At 33.9% G+C, this 5,933-nt stretch overlaps 1 long non-coding RNA gene across 1 annotated transcript; it reads left to right on the top strand.

The window, feature by feature from the left end:
- The first annotated feature begins 3,176 nt into the window (after positions 1-3,176).
- Positions 3,177-5,325, top strand: LOC308693953. Its single transcript, XR_014030529.1, has 4 exons — positions 3,177-3,249; positions 3,733-3,789; positions 4,256-4,330; positions 4,421-5,325. It is a non-coding gene; the product is annotated as an uncharacterized lncRNA (long non-coding RNA).
- The last annotated feature ends 608 nt before the right edge of the window (positions 5,326-5,933 follow it).

Here is a 5,933-nt window from a genome sequence, read left to right as displayed (position 1 = left end):
TCTATCCTAAATTTGAAATTATTTGTCCTAACTTCAGAAAATTGGATAGAAATAACCTAACAACGCAAAACATCATAGCAACAGCATAGCAACACCCTGGCAACCATCTACAACACCAAAGCAACATGACATTGAGATTACTCAATAATCTAGCTTGGTTTGTCACTGTCCCTCCACACGTATATTGCGCTGTTTTTCTCTTTTCTCCCCATTAAAGCTGATTTATATTCAGCTACACACACATCTGACCTTTGAGTCATTGCTGGCAGCACTGCAAAACACTCTTCTATCATCCCATCCTCTCTCTCTCTCTCTGTCAGACTGATGTTCTCTTGTTTCTGCTCTCTGGGCTCCTCCCAGTGTCCTGAGATTACCTGTCAATCACAGGGTCTTGAGAGGTCAAGAGTGTGTCCCCGGCGTCTACGTTAAACACACACTTTAATCACAGTCCAGTTTGATAGCTCTTCTCTGTTTCCTTGAGTGCTTTCCTTTTCATTTCGGATGCCCAAAAGCTTCCCTGAAGCCACATATGGTCCTTTTACATTTCCTTATCTCTCTCGGAGTCTTTCTTTGTCTTTTCGTGTCTGCTGAGCTGCGATAAAGAAAAGTGGCCTTGTTATGAGAGGCAATCATACGGCAAACAAAGAGAATCTATCTGAAAGATCTCCAATGCATTATGCCTTCAAATATTTTTCACCATTTTAAAACATTAACATGCAAGTGTCTCAAAGCAAAGAGGAATTTCAAGTCATCCGATCAAATTGCATAAATGAATTGTAAGAATAGTTTACACACAAATGAATATACAGTTATTTACTCACCCTCATTTTGTTCAAAACTTGTATACGATTCTTTCTTCTTAGTCTTGGCTGCTCTTTTTCATACAATAAAAGTGTTAAACTCCAAAATTGACACACAAAAACAAAACAAAAAAACACTTATAAGTGACAAATATAATGTGCAATTATTTTGGTGAACAGTGAACAAAACTTAAAATTAAACAATACTGCAGCTCTCAAATTTAATTTACGTTTCTTATACATTGAAATATGGCAAGTAAAGACACATCTCGTCAGATTCGACATCAAAGGTTTTTCTTTTTCAACTATTTTAAATTTTTTACTAAAACCAAAAAGTAGTGGACAGAAATAGACAACAACACTAACAGGAGGAGGATTACAGCCAAATGAATTGAGATAGATGTTGACAAAGATGATTTCTATCCCTTAATATCCATTAAATTTGGTGACGTGTGTGTGTTTTCCTGATAGCATCTGAACTGATTAAACATCCATAACCTCAAACAGGAAACTACTCTGCTTTTAATGACTGCGTAGGAGGCATCATGGGATATGGAGTCCATTTCAACAATAAAACGGATGGAAATGTTGATCAATAATTGAGAAGAAGGGGAAGAAGAGAGAAAGACCGCACAAATGAGACACACACAGGACTTGTTGGCTCAGATCAGAGCGATGATCTGCTGTTGTGTGTGTGTGTTGTGGAGGGGAAGTAATTAAATTGTAATGCGTGTTGATCTGTTTAGAGTCCCTCAACAGGCTGCTGCACTTTCCTCAAGATACTGAAACCAACGAGCTTCTCACACACATTCATAAACCAACTACACAAAACACTACACAACACGAGACAGCAGAGAGAGGGAGAGGAAGAGAGAAACAGGAGGAAGTAACTAGAGCACAAGAAGGACTGACTTACAAGAAGTAGGCTTATCAGGTGACTGCTGACACACAATACGTCTGTTGAGTTTACATAGGCCTACATCTTGCATAATATGTAAGATTTTTGCTTTTTTTAAAGAGAGAGATACAATTATAAAAATAAAAACATATCATAAAATGCCAAAAAAGAAGCTTCATAACAAATAAGTGTAATAGGCCTATAGTCGTAGAGTCATTATCGCAAAATAAACACCAATCAGGAGTTTATTTTGCTATAGGCTAATCACTGTCTGTACATCGTCTCTCTATATAGCTATTCATTTACTGGAAAAATGTGGATGTGAAATATTGAACTGACACAAAATTATTGTGTAATTTTACCTGCATTTTATATCAACCCTAGTGAAAAAAAAAAGTATACTTTATTGTATTCAAAATATATTCCCTTTTTCAATAGTACATTGCAAATATACTAAAAAAAATGGTACTCTTTAAATATATTAAAATTATATTAGCATCATGCTTTTACCTATTTTCACAATACAACTTTAAATAATTGTACTTTAGTAAATTTTCTAAAAATTTATTTTATAAAAATATACTTGAAGTGAAAATTCTGTTTATTTTTTAAACGTGTATTTATTTGCACTTTCCTTAAAAATATATTTTAGGTAGGCTATATTTTTAACTGTGTGCTGAAAATGATCATTGTAACAACACTTTGAAAGTATACACTGTAAAAACTAAAGGAGCCTCAAGTATCCTGTTGGATACTCAAGGAACTTCAAAATGTAATTTTGGTGCCTCAAAGCTCTTTTTCCTATAGAAGGGTAACTGGAAGAGCATTGACAATCTTTGAGGTTCTTGCTGGAACTTATGGGATCCTTTAAGCACTTTGTATTTACTTCAGAGGTTCTGGAGTCACCTTTTCATTACTATGAGACCTCGAAGTGCTTATAGGGGAAAATAGAGGAACTTGAATGCGATAGAAGGGTTATTGGAAGATCTTTTAACATTTAAGTGGTTCCTGGAAGATCTCTTATGTTAAAGCCAGCATCTGGAGGAACCCAATGGTTCAGTGAGGCCTGAATTAGATTATTATTCTATTATTATTATTATTATTATTATCCTATTATTATTATTATAGGCAAGTTTGATTCAGTATACATACCCAGGTGAAAAAGATGTACTATTAAATGTATAAAAAATGTACTTGAGTGTGTTTTTAGTAGACCTACAATACAAATATACTTTAATGCATTTTTAATACATTTAACAGTAACCTAGTCTTTTTCACTTGGGTAGCTTACATATATTTAGTATAGGCCTATTTTATTAAGTCATTTAAACCTTAAACAACAACACTAAATAATAATAATATTATATGAAGAAGAAGAAGCAGGAGGAGAAAAGTTTTATTCAGTCACGAAACTGCTGCTATTCCTCTGCTGTCGTCGCTTCAGTGATGCTCGCGCTGCTCGCGCGCAACAAAGCTCAGCTGATCGTCATCAGGAAACTAACGGCTCCTCTCATCAAAGCTTCCGCCGTTTATTCGGCTCTCCATTACAAGGTTTGTAAACTCGCCAAATAAATATAAATACAGAGTCTACTCACTATATATTTAAACACACATATATATAAACTAAATTTATTATACATCACTACGTTTTTACAGTGTTTACCACTCGTTTATTGCACAGTATCTGGTATGAAGGTTTTAGCCGCGATGCTAACTAACTTATGTTGATCTAATGAACAAATGGAAATGATTGACTTATTGTCTTAGATTGATTTAGTCATTCAATTCAACATATTTTGTACAACTGTGTCTTCAAATTGCTGATATAGCCTAACTAATTTAGAAAATTCTCTGATTCTTGGCGTTTGTTATGAATAACAAAAACAGGTTATAGTTTGCTCTGTTTTTGTTTAGCCTAACGTTAACTTTACTTACTACAGGTGCCCTCATTCTCTCAAATACCATTTTAAAGCCATTTACTGGTCAATAAATATTATGTTGTGAATAATCAGCTTTTTTCTTTTGTTTCCCCAGAACAACCATTACATTTCTAAAATAATCTGAACTTTTCAGTGGCAACATTGAATTACAGTAAGTTACCTGCACCACATGCTGTACTTTATTACTATGAACTTTCTCTGTGTGCAATTGTATTGTTTGACTGTGTACTTGTGTTTTTTAATCAGTTACTCTCTGAAAATCTTTTCTCATGATCTCAAATCTCATTCATGTTACTCAGAAAAATAATATCACAGGTTTGATTCACAAAAAATGCTATAGACATTTTAACTCTGAATTATAATTTCAAGTTTAGTTTTTTTCGACAAAAAAATAAATAAAAAAAAGGAAAAAGCAATTAGGCTTCAGAAGACTTGCAACACAACCCATAACACATGAGTTGTGAACTCATTGATTATTTTTAGGATCTTTTCTGGGACATTTTTGGAGCTTAACCATTTTTACATAAATTGTTGCATTGAATTGAACTAGACAAGTGTACATAAGAATGGTTTCATGAATGATTTACACATTTGTTTTCTGCTTGTGTTTCATGCAGTGAAACTGAATGGTGACTGGGGTTGCATTATGCCTGAGATCTGCTTTTGGGTTCCACAGACAGAAAGTCAAACAGGTTTGGAACGTCACAAGGCTGAGGAAATTATTTAAATTTCACAACTATCACTTTAATAACATTACTAACAGTAAATTTTGTACTTTGCAGGGATCTCGGTAAGCTGAAATACAAGTTTGAACAAGAATAAAAATCCTCCTGTAGACCTGAAAATCATCGAAGTGCCTGGACCATCCACCAGAAAAGAGGAAAAACAAACGGAAAACGATGCTGTACCTTTTCACTTTTCCAACTCTTTAAGTACCTCACACCAGCTTGGTCCCATAGTGACATTTTTGACCACAAACGAAATTGCTGATCGTGTGGATTCTTACTGAAATGACTGGAATTCACCAGTGAACATTCACAGAACAACAGATCATTTTACTGCACCTTAACTCTGTTTCGGGTCGAAGCCTCTACTTCTACTTCCTCTATCTTGTTTCATGAGAATACTCAACAACCATTTATGAACACTGTTGATTCAAGTCACACATTTAAGCTTTTCAAAAGCCATAGTGTACATTACAGTCTCCAGTCTAACGGCATCCCAGACTTAAACATTTTATGATTCAAAATAGCTGAATAACTAACCATCAGAGATTTCAGTATAGAGATAAAGGTTACAGCACAATGAGTGTATATTAGCACTGTTGTTTGTTTTTGGCATCTGATAGAGCTTTTGGACTTGGAAACAGTGATGTCAGACTAACCATCGGACTGAAACACAAATGTTTTAAAGTTAAGTATGATGGACATTTTTAATTAGTTCAAATGTAATTTTATTTACATTGATTTATTTCATGGAACATATGTGTTTTCATGCATTTTGTTGAGATGTCTTTTCTTGTTTATCTATTGTATATACATGGTTGATTATTCATGTTGCTTATGTATTATACTATTTTTTTGTGTGTTCATTGATATTAATCTGTAGTTAGCTTTTTTCCCCATGTGCATGGAAGTGTATGTATAAAAATGAATATCAAATATGTAATAAACAATTCTTATTTTGTATTTGGTTCAATTTGTTTATTATAATAGAAGTCAAAGGTAACCATAGTAACAACATGAAATTAAATATTAAAAAAAAAAATGAAATTTGGTTCCTGGAGGCACCCAAAGTGGTTCCACACAGTGCCTAATATAAGAGTTCCTCAGGAAACCTGTGTGGTTCCTCAGAGAACCGCCCCTTTTTAAAGGGTGCCTAGAGGATCTACAGACGGTTCCGCCGGTGTGGCAAAGTGAAGAACCCCAAAAGGTTCCTCCAGGCACCTTTTATTTTTACAGTGTACTTTCAAAATAAATTATAGAATACAATAGTATATTGTACAAAGTATAGCCAAGTAATATGTGTTTATTAATGTGCATTTGTTATTGAAGACAAAGTGTGTAATTTGTAGTATTTGGAATAAGCCAAAGGTATTAGGCTACTGTGCATTTACTTTTTACTCAAATATTTTACACTTATGGTATATTGCTTGTATGTTTCGAAGACACTCGTAATGAATTTGTAATGTACTTCTAACACAATTAAAGTACACTTTAATATCACTAATAAAGCATGTAATTAGTCCCTACACAGAAAAGTAGGCTATACTTAACGCTGTTCCAATTTAGCACA

Source organism: Scardinius erythrophthalmus (genome assembly GCF_964197995.2).
Source record: "Scardinius erythrophthalmus genome assembly, chromosome: 7".
In the NCBI taxonomy this organism is placed as follows: Eukaryota; Metazoa; Chordata; class Actinopteri; order Cypriniformes; family Leuciscidae; genus Scardinius; species Scardinius erythrophthalmus.
Note: the sequence above shows the minus strand (reverse complement) of the source record. Positions and strands in the feature narration are given on the sequence as shown.